Source organism: Pleurodeles waltl, chromosome 2_2 (genome assembly GCF_031143425.1).
Source record: "Pleurodeles waltl isolate 20211129_DDA chromosome 2_2, aPleWal1.hap1.20221129, whole genome shotgun sequence".
In the NCBI taxonomy this organism is placed as follows: Eukaryota; Metazoa; Chordata; class Amphibia; order Caudata; family Salamandridae; genus Pleurodeles; species Pleurodeles waltl.
Window position 1 is genome coordinate 487,794,792 of NC_090439.1, and position 17,404 is coordinate 487,812,195.

Consider the following 17,404-nt stretch of genomic DNA (forward strand, 5'->3'; position numbering starts at 1 on the left):
CCGCTGAGGATGAATAGGAGACGGAGACATCCCCCTGTGGACAGGCCCATGGCGGACTTGGCAACAATGGAGGACAGGCACATTATACTCACCTACAGACTTGATAGGGCCACAATCCAAGAGCTGTGTGCCCAATTGGAGCCAGACCTAATCTCAGCTATCCGTCACCCCACTGGAATACCCCCTCTAGTGCAAGTCCTATCTGTGCTCGATTTCTTGGCAACTGTCTCCTTCCAAGTGACAGTGGGCTTGGCAGCTGGAATGTCACAGCCAATGTTCTCAAACGTGCTGACCAGAGTGTTGTGTGCCCTGATGAAACACATGCACAGCTATATCGTTTTCCCCCCGGTGGAGGATTTGGCCACAGTGAAAGCTGATTTCTATGCAATGGGACATATCCCCAACATTATTGGGGCAATTGATGGTACACATATTGCCTTTGCCCACCCCCAGAGAAATGAACAGGTGTTCAGACATCGAAAGAGCTTTCACTCTCTGAATGTGCAGATAGTGTGCCTGGCGGACAAGTACATCTCCCATGTGAATGCAAGGTATCATGTGTCTGTGCAAAATGCCTTGATCCTGAGGAATAGCAGCATCCCATATGTGTTGGCTCAACTCCAGAGGCACTGGGTGTGGCTAATAAGTGAGCCCATGGTCCCCACCCAGTGTATGTTGGTATATGGGTGTGGGGTTGGCCCTATGGATTAGTGTCTGGCTAACAGGTATCCCTAGATATTTGCAGGTGACTCTGGTTACCCCAAACTCTCATGGCTACTGACCCCAGTGAGGAATCCCAGGACCAGGGAAGAAGAATGTTACAATGAGGCACATGGGCAAACAAGAAGAATTATAGAGCGAACCTTTGACCTCCTAAAGGCAAGGTTTCGGTGCCTCCATCTAACAGGTGGTTCCCCGTGCTACTCACCCAAGAGGGTGTGCCAGATCATAGTGGCATGTTGCATGTTGCACAACCTTGCCTTATGTCACCAGGTGCCTTTTCTGCAGGAGGATGAGGCTGGAGATGGGCTTGTGGCAGCAGTGGAGCCTGTGGACAGTGACGAAGATGAGGCAGAGGATGAGGATGTAGACAACAGAACAGCAATCATTCAACAGTACTTCCAGTGACACACAGGTAAGACACTGTAACTTCACCTACCATTGCAGTTTTGTGTTGTAAATTTTCACTGGCAGTCTGATGTTCCCACTACTATGGCCAATTACTGTACCATTTGACATGTCTATTCACAGATATCTGTGCCCCACTCTGGCTCCTGGTATATTGACTGAAGCAAAATACAGATCAAACCTATGTATACATTACTGTACAGTTTGATTGCAATGTCTACAGATTGTTCAACGATTACCTTGTTCAATCACATGACAGACTCAATACTTTTTTATATGGATGTTTATTTATGTGCTAATAAGTGGATGGGGTATTGTTACAGGCTGGGGGGATGATGGAGGAGAGTTCAGGATAGAGTGCAGTCTATTTGGATCGGGGAGCAATGGCAGTTCAATGTGGACAGGGTGACAGAGTGGGACACAAGGGTGACAATCAGGAGAGTCTTACTTCCTGGCGGGGGTCTTGGCGATGTTCTCTGGCTTCTTCCTGGATCACTGGGACTGTTTGCGGGGTGGTTCTCTTTCTGCAGGGGGAGGGGTGCTGGTGGCCTGTTGTTCCTGTGGTGGGGCCTCCTGTCCATTAGCGGCAGCAGAGATGAAGGGCTGTTCATCAGTGTGGATAGTCTCAGGGGCCCGTTGGTGTGCCTCTGCCTCACTCATGGTGTTGGCCACGTCTGCCAGCACCCCTGCAATGGTGACCAGGGTGGTATGGTTGTCCCTCAGGTCCTCCCTGATCCCCAGGTATTGTCCCTCCTGCAGCCGCTGGGTCTCCTGCAACTTGTCCAGTATCTGGCCCATCGTCTCCTGGGAATGGTGGTATGCTCCCAGGATGTTGGTGAGTGCCTCATGGAGAGTCGGTTCCCTGGGCCTGTCCTCCCCCGTCACACAGCAGTCCTCCCAGTTTCCCTGTTGTCCTGTGCCTCTGTCCCCTGAACCATGTGCCCACTGCCACTGATCCCAGGTCCCTGATCGTCCTGTGTTTGTGGGGTGGCCTGGTGTCACTGTAGTGGTGGACACACTGCTGATTGGTGTGTTCTGGGGACAGAGGTATTGGCCCGTTGGGTGGGTGCTGTGCTGGTGTTTCCTGAGGGGTGAGGCTCTGTGGTGGTATGGGACTGTGCCTAGGTAACCAACTGTCCAGAGGACCCTGATGGCCCAGGTTGGTCATCCAGATCCAGGCGAGCAGAGCTGCTGTCATCACTGTGGGTCTCTTCTATGGGGGCACTGGTTATTGCTGGCACCTCCTCTCTGGTGACGTTGCGTGTGAGACATGTGGGGATGTAAATGCAGTGTTATTGTTTCTGCGTGTGACATCTTGTGCATGGGTGTGTTTGTCTGTAAGGTTGTGAGTGCCCTGTCAGCTTTGCCTTGTGTGAGTAGTTATTTTGTGGGCTAGGTGATTCTCTCTAGTGTGCATGCTGTGGGGATGGGTGTCCCTGCAGGGTTGTAAGTGGTGTCAATGCATTGTTGTTGCATGCAGTGCTGGGCACTGGGATGGGTGGGTTGCGATGGTGGGGTGTATGTGAGGTTGTGGGGTGATGGGGTGAGGGTGAGGGTGGGGATTGGGGTATGTGATGGCATGCAGGTAGGGGGGTGATAGTAACATAGATTTTACTTACCAGATTCCTGTCCTCCTGCTACTCCTGCCAGGCCCTCAGGATGCAGTATTACCAAGACTTGCTAATCCCATGTTGTTAGGTGTGGGGGAGGAGGTAGGGTCCACTGCCAGTCGTCTGTACAGCTATCTGGTGTCTTCCCCATAGGTCGTTCCATCTCTTCCTGATGTCATCCCTTGTTCTGAGGTGCTGTCCCACGGTGTTGACCCTGTCCACGATTCTCCGCCATAGCTCCATCTTCCTAGCGATGGATGTCTGCTGCACCTGTGATCCGAATAGCTGTGGCTCTACCCGGATGATTTCCTCCACCATGACCCTTAGCTCCTCCTCTGAGAATCTGAGGTGTCCTTGTGGTGCCATGGGTGTAGTGTGAGTGGTGGGTGTGAGGGTGTGTCCGGTGATGTGTTGGGGTGTGTGCTGTGAGGTGCGTGGATGGAGTATGGGTGATGGTGTTCTGTGGCTCTGATTGTGTGGGTGCTCTTGCTGTATCTCTCTCTAGTGTCAATTTTTGTTAGTCGTAAAGGGATGTGGGTAGTGAGGGTGTGTGTTTTATAGTGGTGTGGGTGTGTGCGTGGTGTGTGTATGTGTGTCAGGTGTGTGTAGTTTGAATTGTCCAATGTAGTGTTGTTTTGTTAGTGTGTGTGTATTTTGAGCGCGGCAATATGTATCGCTAATGTTTTACCGCGGTTGAATGTCCGCTGCGGTGATTCGTGGGTCATAATGCTGTGGGTGTAGTTCTGTTGGCCTAACGGTGTGGGTTTTGCTACTGCCAGTTTATCATTGAACTTTGGGCTGGCGGACTTGTGTGTGTGGCTGTATAGTGACAGATTGGTATGTGTGGGTCATAATATGGGTAGTGGTATTCCGCCGCGGTCACCGTATGTTGGCGGCAGTCGGCATGGCGGTAAGCGGAACTTACCACCAATGTCATAATGAGGGCCTTAGGGGCATATTTATACTCTGTTTGCGCTGGAATTGCGTCGTTTTTTTTTACGCAATTCCAACGCAAAACTAACTCCGTATTTATACTTTGGCGTTAGACGCGTCTAGCGCCAAAGTCCATGGAGTTTGCGTCATTTTTTAGCGTGGACACCTACTTTGCATTAATGATATGCAAGGTAGGTGTTCCCGTCTAAAAAATTGACTCCGAGGCATGTGCGCCGTATTTACACTCCCGGGCAAAATTCACGCCCGGGAGTGGGCGGGTCAAAAAAAATGACGTACGGCCGCTTTTGCGCCGTTTTTTAGCACCTGGACAAGGCAGGCGTTAAGGGACCTGTGGGCTCGGAAGGAGCCCAGAGGTGCCCTCCCATGCCCCCAGGGACACCCCCTGTCACCCTTGCCCACCCCAGGAGGACACCCAAGGCTGGAGGGACCCATCCCAGGGACATTAAGGTAAGTTCCGGTAAGTATTTTTTTTAAAAAAAATTGTGGCTTAGGGGGGCCTGATTTGTGCCCCCCTACATGCCACTATGCCCAATGACCATGCCCAGGGGACAGAAGTCCCCTGGGCATGGCCATTGGGCAAGGGGGCATGACTCCTGTCTTTGCTAAGACAGGAGTCATTTCTATGGGGGTTGGGAGTCGAAAAAAATTGCGCAAATCGGGTTGAGGCAAAAAATTTGCCTCAGCCTGACTTGCCCCATTTTTTGGCGCCCAAGCTCCATATCCCCCTACGACGGCGCTGCCTGGTGTACGTCGTTTTTTTCCACGCACACCAGGCAGCGCCGACGGCTAACGCCGGCTAACGTCATTGATTAAATACGGCGCCCGCATGGCGCTTCAGAATGGCGTTAGCCGGCGCTATTTTTTTTTACGCAAAACTGCGTTAGCGCAGTTTTGCGTCAAAAAGTATAAATATGGCCCTTAGTGTATTAAGTTCCATCTTAGCTTTTTCCAATCTGCATCTGGAAGTTTCAGTTGGATTACTAAAATGAGAATACTTCAGTGTTTTAATATAATTTTCCAAAATGGCCTGTTGTTCTATTGTGCGTTTATTTGTTATGGCAGAATCCCTCATAATTTTCCCCCTTATAGTGGCTTTAGCAGCTGTCCATAAGATTTGTGGAGAAGAAACTGAGGCCCATACTTATACATTTTGATGCAAAACTGTGCCGGCGCAGTGTTGCGTCAAAAATATTGCCGCCGGCTAACGCATTTCTGTTCGCCGTGCAGGCATCAAATTTATACTTTGACGCACAGCGGAGCAAACCACAGGTGTAAGTCATTTTTTTTACACACACTGCAGCGTCACATCGTAAAGGAAAATGACGTTAACGCGTCGGAAATGACTGTGGGTCGATTTATGACACCGCAAACCGGATATGCAGCGTTTTTTAATGCAATAGCGTCAAAATTTCCCGCAAACACAGCCATTTCAGCAGAGGAGAGCCAAAATGGATTCCAGATGCCTGTACAGACCCCAGGAAGATGACAACAGACCAGGAACCAACCAGGAGGACCCACACAAGACCCAGGACAGTTTTAAGAAGAAGAGAAAGTGTTGCTTCAGTGCAGAGGAGCAGGAAATTCTGGTTAACGAGGTGACGGAACACCAGCACCAACTGTTTGTCACCTCAAAGTTGCCAATCAGTAGGAGAGAGGCAATATGGCAACAAATTGTCGACAAGATTAACAGTGTGGCAGAAGTACGCAGAACAGTCATCGAGTGCAAGAAACGCTGAAATGACTGCAAGCGCAGGACCAAGGAAAAGATGGCCAGGAACAGGAAGGCAGCACTGCAGACTGGAGGTGGGAGTCCAGCACACCAGGAGGCCCTGGACCACATGGAGAAGATGGTTGCAGCCGTCATCCCTGAGGAGGTCGTCACAGGGATTCAAGGACAGGACAGCGCAGACTACCAGGAGACAACACACAGGCAGGGTAAGTTGCATGGGGAATTAAAATGCACTAATGTCAACTACAACCGGGGGGGGATACCGACTACAAAATGCATGGAAGTCATCATATACATGGAGTGGCATGGGTAAAGGGGTACGGCACGGGGGCATGGCCTGTACAGAGAGAAGCTGGGGCACACCATAACACAACACCAACAACAGTTCCATTGGGGCATGCAGCCATGCCAACGATGTAGCAAAGGTAAAGCCACGCCAGGAGGAAAGGCCACAACGTCAAACTGACATCCTGTCACACGTCAGCCACTATACCCCCTACATTAACTAGGTCCCAATTAACAACCTCTAGCCATACCGACAGCTGGAATGTAACCTTGACAACAGTTGCCAATACCACCTCCGCTGTGTGTGCAGCTCAAATAGCCAATGGCAGTACCGTCCCCATGGATCATACACACCTAAATTAGTGAGTTGAGGAAGACAACTTTAACAATCCCCTGAAACAAGACTAATGTTCCAGTCCTGTCAATTGTGAATGCCCATAGTTGCCGCAAACATCAGCCAATGTCATCAGCATTAGGAGCTACACAGCACTAAGGTCACACCCATGCAGCACATGCCAGGGTCCATCCTGTGCCTGGGTCACAATGCAACATCCCAAATGTCATACCACTCAGACAACAGCATTGAGGGGGGGGACACATGTAACTGGTCACTGAAATACATCTGCACAGTCAGAGGAGGAAATAGGACACTGCTACAACTATCAGGGCAATCCAATGTCCACACATTCCCCAGCATCAGCTGTACACATTACCAATGCTAACATCCATATCGTGCCATAACAATGCTATGCATAGGATACGCTACATTTCAACTACATATAAGTTGATGTGAAAGATCAGAGACTGGGGCAGGTCCAGATTGTTAAGTGTGCTGCTAGTGCCATTAGAGAACCCACAGCCAGTGAAAGGTCTCACCATGAGAATGGATGTAGACGGAGGGTTGTGTAGGACAAGAAGGTGGCAATTCACTATTTGGCCTAAACCAACACCTAGAGGAGATGATGCCGACAAGTCAAAAAACTTACCACAATACATGTGACGTGCAGGTGGGACATAGGCCTGGGAGAATGCCCATCTGAAAGACTGGATCAATGAACAGGAACCAAGATCACAATGTGTAAATCATCATAAAGCAGGCATGTCACATCACAAATGCCACAACACAGATACACTAATTGTACCCTATTTCATTGTAGAGGACGATGGATCTCCTGCAGATATGCCTGTCCAGGACTACCCTGATGACATGGATGACGAGTTGACAAACATCAGCCACCAGACCCTCCAAGATGTCCTTGGAACCCTCCAGACCCCACCTTCAGTCACAAGGAGGAGCACAGAACAAGCAGCCATCACAGAGGACTCACCCACAACCCCAATTGTAAGATCTGCAAGATCCAATACAGCTGAGGACTCAGATGACACAGGCACCAGCTTTGAGAGAACTGCAGTCGGAGTACAGCGGGATCTGGCCAAGGAGGTGCGGGTGGGGATGCAAACTATGGCAGCCAGCCTAGAGGGGGTGCGTTTGTGCATGATGTCAACTGAAGAACAGGCAGCAGCTATGCAAGGGCGAACAACTATTTTGCAGGAAGTAAAAAAAAGGCTGAAAGAAATCAGCACAGCTGCAATACAGTTGACCCAACACCTACAACAGCAATCCTGTCAACGCGTGCATGAATGCAACATTGAACCCTTCAGGGCTGACCTGGCTGCCTACCATTGTGATGTGGCTGCTATTCTTAAGAACCAGCAGATCCTCCTTGCAGCAGTACTGCCCTTAAGACCCTCACAGGTAGCAGCGACTGAGATGTCTCACTCCACGTCTTCAAAAACTGCGGTGTGTGTTGCCTCTTCACAACCACCACCACCAAGGACAGAGGAGGCAACACACACATCAGAAGAAGAAGACATGGAACAGATCATCTTCACACGTAAAAGTACCCGGAAGCACTATTCCCTGCCACATGGCCACCTATTACCAAGGTCCTGCGCTTTGTAACATGCCAGTCTTGCAACAACTGTACTCAATGACTGTTCTGCAAACCACTGTATATCTTGTCAGCCTGCCCAGTGATTGTCTCTCTCTTACTCATTGGCAAATCCTGTCCCTCTGCACTGTCTGACACATCACCCCATCATGTCAAATGCATTTTCCTGTAGCACTTGTGTAGGATCACAATGGAAGATGTCACTGTAATGGACTCACAATCATGGACAATGTACATATATCACACTACAGCACTTTTCAATAAATAGCACTTCCACAACCACTTTGTCTCTGTGTAATGTGACAAATCAACCGTGCAGTAGATCACTGAATTTTGCCTCCTGTCAAATGACATAGCTTGTCAATACAACTGTCCTGAAATAATGTAGTCTGCTAACTATGCACAGTGGCCTGGATTGCACCATACTCTGCCCTTCCTGAGGGTAATATCTGATGAAAAGAGAACCCATACACCATAATGCTGTGTTGGACAGAATAATGCTTCCTCATGGGATATCTAAGCCATTAAATAGTGGCAGCAAAATGTTCGCCTCCAGGCAATACTAACACATATGACATTGCCCTCAAATCTAAGCAAACAGTCAACAAACTGCATGAATGAAGGTGTCTGAGTTTACATTCAAAGAAGTAATCATGCTGAACAGTGTCACAAAAGATCTATGTGAGTCATGATCAGGATACTACAAGAGTGCATACTACCACTCCCCTTATAAGGGTTTCCTTGAACATCACACTGAAGTCAGACATAACACAGTGTCCCCAATACCAAATCTGGAAGCACAGTATGTGACATTGAAAACATACTTATTGAAAAAAACACGTTGGTATCCATAGTAACTGTGATTGGTGGTTGCAATGAATGGTCAAATCTTTGCAAGGTAACTTTGTGGTAGCTGCCAATGTTACAGCTAATTTGGGATTTGTTTGTAGCATAGGACACAAATGTAATACAAAAGAAATCATGTACACTTATGCCAAGCCCCTGAACTACATGCATTTCACATGTACTGTAAAGGGTTTACTACAAATTTATTAAACTGTAAAAACAGAAGAGATAACATGGGGAAAAGCCTTACCTACCCTAATCTACCCTAACTACTCATTAACCACAACTGTCCCTAACTAACCGAAGCTAAACTTACTTATCACATGTAATGAAACGTTCTAAACATCAACCCCCCACCCCACTTATGAGACGGGACACATGGAGGACAACAGATACTAACCTAAACACATACTATCCTATACTAAACAAATATATATTTTTTGTACTTTTTTATTTTATCATTTTTATAAGTTTTTTGTTTTTTTTCAAAACACATACGAACCCCAACATTGCCCCCCACTCACACATGCAAAAGGAAACAGTAGAAATAATCAGGACCAAAACTAACACTAACTAAACTAACAGTCTATACTAACCTAACACTAAGCCCCCTAAACACACAAAGTATAAGAATAAGGAAAGAGGAGGGAGGGGAGGGAATAGTGTCCATCAAAATGTCTAGAGGTTGGCCCTCCGGAGGGTCCGCTTAATGGACCGCACCCGCCGGTTAATATTGAGAACATCCTGCCGCAGGCGACTCATTTTCCTGAGGACACGGTCCATATTACGCTGCATGTCCACAAAAGCAGCAGGGTCAATAGTAGAAGCTGGGGTGGTCTGTGTGCCAGCTGAGGAAGTGTGGGACCGTGTAGGGTCAATGTCTGTGGGCTGCCCTGCAGGTGGTCCTGTGCTAGGGCCTGGAACACTTGCAGATGTTGTTGCCACAACGGTCACTGGATGGTAGTGGTGGTGGTGGTTGCTGTGGTGGGCAAAGAAGGGCCACCCTGTGGGAATGCCCTCCAGGCTCCGGAGGCCCGTTCATTTCGGTATCTGCGGGCCATTCTTTGGTACCCCAACTCTACCTGAGGTATATACTGGTACCACATTGCCCGCCTTTGGAATTCCCGCACCTGGATGGGTGTCATATTAGCAGCTGTGAAGACAATTAAAACAAATTACATTAGGAACTGCATTGTGTGAAATGGCACAAGAAGTAAATCAGACAATACATCTACTTTACTTGTAACAGCTCATATCATCATAGAGATCATTGAATGTCCCTGAGGAAGTACGTGGCAGGCCAGCCTACAAAGGTCGTATCACACATAGCACATCCACACCCTACAAGATGGGTAACAACTGGCATGTTTTGGCATCAGAGTTCTGCCAGTTGTCAGAAAACAATCATGCAGCACATTCTCCACCAATGCCAGGGCTACAAATGTCATTGTACGGGATGGAAATCTAGGGCCACATGATCTGCAATTTGTAAATGGACTTGCTAGTATAGTACTCATGTGCTAAACATGAGTGTGTATACTAGGTTCAGACAAAAGATTCAGTGATTTACATGTCTGTGTACCAAACTTGTATCATCAGTCCTAGGTACACTATTCACAAACCCATGCCTGTGTTTGAGGATGGGGGGTGGAGAAACAACCAACAATTTCAAACAACATGGACACCCAGGAAGCTTATGAAATCAGGACATGTGTTTGGTTCAACACACACACCACAGGTAAGGTGTATCTACAAATAGGAGACAGCAAACCCTTGACCAATCCCAGCACCACACAAGTCTGGCAATGCAGACCTTTGTCCACATCATATACTTCCAGTAAGCCATGACATACAACTAACACAGAGATGCAAGAACACCCCTGGCCATGATTTGCATCCACACCTAGGCCATTGCACTCAAGTGCCACATACTCGTAACACTACATGTGGAGCTACATGCTGCTAGGAAATTCAACCTACAGTTTAATCAGTACATTAGTGAATATGGAAGTAGAAGTCTGTTGGTAAGTATTTTGCAGCCCCATTCTGGGAGAATGTGGGTCTGACAGGCTGACTAAATCACAGATTAGGTCCAGTGCAACTCTTGCTGATACAAGTGTTATCCACATGACTCATCCCCATTTACATTGCAGGGCCTACAGGACTGACCTAGAATCCCTAACTAAGACAATAGGATAAGCATTGGCCAACTTTACAATGGTGAGAAAATGAAATCCCACTAATGAAACAAGACAAATGATGGGCCAGCGCATCACACCTTGCTATTTTTTCAACACACAGGAGTCCATCACACATCACCAGTAAACACCACACATAGCAGACATATCAACACTTACTGCAGTTGTCGGGGTCCTCGAATGAAGCCATCTCGCCCACAGTGTAGGGTGCAGGTCCACCTGTAAGGCACGAAAGGGAGAAATGTGCTCAAATTCTGTGCACTGTCCAACAATTCCAAAGACAAAAAATATGTGTAAGATTACATAAGTAAGTAAAGCAACTCAGACATGATGATACTGCATCCGATATAGCACGGCTAACATGTACATACCATGGGTCTCCTGGGAAATTTACACACATATCTGCACACATGCAATGGCCCTAACTATCATGTGTTGGCAAACATGCTCCTTCATTAGTGAGCAGACATAATAATGGAGTGTATTGGTCTAATCATGTGTATCTAAGAGAGACATCCAAAGCCACTTTCCTTGAGGAGTGCATTACCATTCAACCAGCCATTGTGGCCATGACAAATTTATGACACACAGGTACAATGTACAGAGGGGCAGGGACAGTTGTAAGCCCTCATGTTGTTACTGTTTCTTCATTTGATGTAGCCCAGCTATGATGAGTTGCACCAACCATAGAGATATGAACCCATGTGCATACCTTTGGCCAGCCATCCCTAAATGAAAGGTGGAACAACAAACACCAAATACCAGTCTAAGATGTTAGCTGAGGGCACCTTGCACTTTTTCCCTATGTCTCCAAATCCAGATCTGACATCTATCCAAAATGACAAAGGACCACAATAATCCTTAACATATATAGAACTTCAGTGATCGCGTGCCTTACACACTCACCAGATACACATGAGACATATGATTGGGCCACATTGCTATCATCAATTGACGTGAAGCCTGCACTCATTTTCAGTATCATGTAGTGTTTCGAAAGTCAGTCTAGCTGTTGCGTCAACAAATGTTGGTAATGATTTTGAAAATCTATACCTCACAGGCTAATGTGACCTATATAGACATAATTAGCTCCTGATTTCTGTTGCTGTTTCACACAAAGGTGCCACCAACTTACATTAAGCAAAAGTATTCAGTAAGTTTGCAGAGCACTTGCTTCCTGACAGCTAGCAATTTTGGTCCTTAACATAGTCCATCAATTACCCTGTATGTTTCCTAAGAATTCCACACACTCAACAACATTGCAGCAGATATTGTACAAATCATCTGATGTCACTACAGAGCATTTAATCGTGCACATTTACATGATTTTTACTCACCAACAGGGCCACCAATCGCAATTCCCAGGTGATCCAGCAGATCTTGCTCCCTGGAGATGAGGTCAGCCCAGCGGTGCTTCAGCTGGTGGTCATTCCTCTGGCTCCAATATACGCGCTGCAAGTGATGCAGGACCTTTCCCCACCGGAGCCTAAGTGCCTCGGTGTGATACCCCTGTATCACCCACCCACCTGCCTCAATCATAAGGGGGAGGAAATGGCACACCAGCCATATGAACTCCCCAAGCTCCTCCTCACCCATCTTGCCAAGACGTGGCCTACCCAACATTTTAGCACAAAAAAGGGTAATAGGGGATAAAGGAGAACAAAGGAGAATAGGGGGAAAGTAGAATTAGAAAAACGTAAACTAAACAACTAAAAGAGCCCAACTATCCCCAAACCCTCACTAACCACAACAGACTCCCAAAAACAACAAAGACAACACAATACTAGACAATAGTATACAATAAAGACTCGGAGAGGATACAACAACAATATTTTATTCACAAACTGACAAGTAATGGACCACACAGGAGACAAAAGCACAATTTCACTAGACAAAACTCTGAACACTGCCACACAGTCTAGAAGAATCACAGACAGCAAAGTGAAAGTGAAAGTACACCTAGTGTACAGAATCTGTAAACAGGATATCCTATTACATCACTTCCTGCATAAAATGGGCGCCGTTTTTATTGTTGTGCATCAAACATTTTTGACGCATATAGTCTGGGCGTCATTTTTTTCGACGCACAGGTGTAAAAATTAGGCTGCATCCATAAATTTTGAAATAGTCTAACAATCAACCAATTTTCAGGGCATTATGCGTCATTTTTCAGGCATAAGCGCCATTTTTTTATGCGTATGCGTAAAAATTTCAGGGCATTAACTGGGTTTGGGTAATTTTACCATTTTAATGTAATGTTACATTCGTGACACAACTGCGATAGGCTGATTGCACCCACTTTGGCCTTGACTGTATATGGGCACATGTGAGACATCATACTGCTGTGGACCATGATCCGCTACTTCCTTAACATGATTTTCACTCTTGGCTGACGCACTAGATGGCAATATGTGTGGCCTACATATATGTACTGCACAAATTGGGCATGTTTGGCATCAGGAGAGGTAGCAAGGTGACGCACATAAGTACAATACCTCAATGCCTATGGCTCAATGTGTGTGCATTGGCTACTAATGTAGTTGTTGACCCAGTCTGTGTGCATCACAGGATGCATTATTGAAAATATGCTTGTATGAATGTGAAGTCAACGTGTCCTAACTTTAGATGCAAGTCAGTGTGGAAATGAGAGAGGACATGTGTTAGTCATACATGTAGCAACATCTGTTGTGTGCACTTCCAAGATTTTGGGTAACATAGACACCACAAATGACACAGCATGCACCGGATAGATGGCAGTCACTTGTTCATGTCAATGGTCCAAAAGTTGCCCATCACGTGTCCAGGAAATTTGGAAACTGCTTCCTGGGCACTTGTTGGTGAACCCACTGTGAGTCAGGCACATGTACAGACTAAGTGGGTACCATGTTATTGACACGGAAAGCCAAAAGTGACCAACAACTGTAATTTCCCCCCACAGTTGTAGTCACATGACTGAGCCACAACTCTCCTGTGGCAGTGGTGGACCAGCAGACGAGGCAGCACATGGCCACATATTTCCAGTGATCAATTGCACAGAGGTGTCTGGTTCATGTGTGTGGTCCAATGTTGATCCTGTATATTTTTAGGGGTCTATGTTGTCACAGTTATGTCCAGGTCTCATCATGAGTCAGTGGCGGCTATTCCTGTATCTACTGAGTATCCTTTGGAGATCAATGGAAGTAAAGCCAATGAGGACATGAGAACCTACATGTGGATGGTCCCACCCTGTCACTGCAGACGTGTTATGAGACTGTCAACAGGGCCACCTTGGTGTGCTGAGTGAGATCATATCTCAGAAGTCATGTTCCGGCGATTGTACGACGGAACACCGACTTTAAAATCAACTACTGCCTTAACAACGAGGTCGGAACACCGACCTCGTTCTTACTACTAATGATTTTACCACGAATGCCTTAACAACGATATTTAGTTGTAAAGGCATTCCTGATAAAAGCATTAGTAATAGGCACCATTCACCCTACATCCCTCAACCCACCCCCCAACCCCACCCCAAAACCTAAAACCCCCTGATCCCCAACCCCCTCCCCAAAACCAAAAACACCCCACCCCCCAACCCCACCCCAAAACCTAAAACCCCCTGACCCCCTACCCCCTCCCCAAAACCAAAAACGCCCCACCCCCCAACCCAACCCCAAAACCTAAAACCCCCTGACCCCCACCCCCTCCCCAAAACCAAAAAGGCCCCACCGCCCCCAACCCCACCCCAAAACCTAAAACCCCCTAACCCCCTCCCCAAAACCAAAAACGCCCCACCCCCCAACCCCACCCCAAAACCTAAAACCCCCTGACCCCCCACCCCCTCCCCAAAACCAAAAAGGCCACACCCCCCCAACCCCACCCCAAAACCTAAAACCCCCTAACCCCCCACCTCCTCCCCAAAACCAAAAACGCCCCACCCCCCCAACCCCACCCCAAAACCTAAAACCCCCCACCCCCTCCCCAAAACCTAAACCCACCACTTACCTTAGTCGACCCCTTCTCACCTGCGTCGTCCTCCTTCGCCAACTCCCTTCTTTGTACCTTAACCACGCATGTTCGTTGTTCAGAACATACGTAGTTAAGGCACAAAATAACGGAGTCGTGGTTAAAAAAAGCGTTCGTTAACCACGACTTTTGTAAAAAGAAAGTCGTAAAAAAGGATGTTTCCCTGTTCCTGCAGGTGTCATTACAACATTTGTACACAGGTTGGCCTGTAAAGTTCCCACTGCATCTGGGAACATCATAGCCTCTGTGTTGATTAATCTTGCAGCTATTCAGCATGCACAGGCCATCAATATGTTGTGAGCAATCTGATTCAGCATGTGATCTGTCAGAGTCCTAACATGTGTGGAAATTTCATGCACATTATCAGAGGTTTCTGGTTCTGCTGGAGGTACCATACCCAATCCGTGCATACGGCCCTGGTACACTGTCACACTTTGTCGTTCATGCATACATGAGACCCAGACAAGGGATAGGCCATGATTTTGGTATTCCAAGACAATTTTACAATTATGGTACAATTAAAAAGCAGATGATTCTATACAATGTATTTGGGTATGCATTGAGGAAACACCTGACAAAATACCCCCAGAGGAATGTGAGGTTTGGGAAAGCAAGTGTGGTACATATGTAGCCACAAGGAACCTTTAGGGTAACGCACAGACAGGTGCCAGTCAGGCTGACAGGATGCAGGGTCAATCAGGATCCAGAAATTTCACAAGGTATATACTCAGTTGTCTGACTGACACTGGTTGGAGGGAGAACAAGACAGTTGACATGGAAAACGGTGTTTGTCCTATGTTTTGGAAGGTGACACATAAACCCAAGGGCTGTATTACACTGCTTATTTTCTAGCAATGCAGAACAGTGTATTTGACAAAATGGCAACTTCTATGCTGTTCCAAGCATCTGCAAGGGCAGTGCATGTACAAATGGGTGGTTTGCATGGAGGGGCTCACAGGTGTGTGCTGCATCAGTTTATCACAAGTCCTGTAGGTGAGATTTGAGTTCAAATGGCCAACAGTACCTTTCACATGGGAAGCTATCTAGAGGTGATAACAGGGCTTAGAAACTACAAGCCAGTGTATTAATTGACCTGACGTTCATGCAGTCAGATGTACTATGACAATGGCATACCATAGGGAGGGGTGAAGCACACTGGATTACTATTGTTAGTCTGAGTGTGGAGAGGAGGGAATATCTGGGTACACATATTACCATTCCAGGGACCTCTTCAGACATGTGGAGTGAGACTAGGAGCATGGGTGTGTCAGGAGTTAGGAAATGGGCTGACACGTACATGGAATGTCATGTGCACAATGCTTGTCATAGGTGTGCCACTTGTGCTGTCTATGTTCTGCTTATATGGAACTCTAGTCACAGATAGTCCTTGCAAAGATAGGTGCTGTACGACTTACTGCTGTCAAGGGTCTGGTCATACATTCCTGTTACCAATGCAATTTGACATCCACTGCCTCATGTATGAGGCATTTTTTTCTCTTATAAACTGATGGTGTCTTAGTTGTGTGCCATATGCTGCGATGGACCATATCGCCAACATGTATGTGTGAAATAGGTGTGGTCCTCTGCTATTGCCCTTCAAAGGTGAAATGTACAGGATGTATGTCATTTACAGTGTGTGTGTATGTGACTGTTGTGTAATACGCATCACAATTGCTTTGGAAATTTCTGTGTCCTGATCGGTATATCAGCAATGCTGCATGAGGCTACACTGTTATTCTGATAGTTAGAGTAAAGGTGAGCAAAAATGATTACCCAGACCATGATATGGTGATTATTATCAGTGATTATTTACATATGTTGCTACAGTGGTGATGGTGAGTTGTTTTAAAAGAAATTGTTCACAATCTGTTGGCGCCTACACAATCCAGCAGCTGTGTTTTGTTGTTCCCCCTCATGTTGCAGGCCAGCCTTCTCCTCTTCAGGCATTTGTGACTCTGCTTCTAATAGAGGAATGTTCCTTCATATGCAAATGTTGTGCAGGATGGCACATGTTAAAATGATCTTACAGACCATTTCTGGTGAATATAGGAGGCTGCCACCAGTGATGTCGAGGCACCTGAATCTCGACTTGAGGAAGCCGAAGGTCCTCTCCACTATGGTGCGTGTCCTCCTATGTGCCTCATTGTAGGCACACTCTGCTGCAGTGCTTGGGTTGCCAAATGGTGTCATAATCCATGGCTGGATCCCATACCCCTGATCAGCTGAAAGAGAAAATTATTGGGATCATGTTGATGTAGCTTGCCCCATTAATATCACCTTGCATGGCAGTAGTTGTCTTGTGTTGTCTGTGACTCTTTTGTGTTGTTGTGTTGATCGCTAGGCTTCTAGGATGTACCATCTGCATTGTGTTGTTTCCTTGGCTGAATGAGTGTTTGCCTGCTGACCGGTTGTCAGCAGTATGTTTTGGGATTTGCAGTACAGTGTGCACTCCCTAGCATCGTGACTTGTGATACAGGTGTCCCTGTGTCTTCACTGGGGGTGAGATGATAGTTCCATACACAGATTCAAATTGACAGTGGTGGTAACACGTTAGCATCTATGTACCCTGGACATCCCATACCTTTAGACATATGCAATGGATTAATTTAAACATCAGTGAGACGCTTACATTTTGCAAGGTGACAATTAGCCAAACCTCTCCATATGTTGTGATCATTGACGTATTGACATTAGACT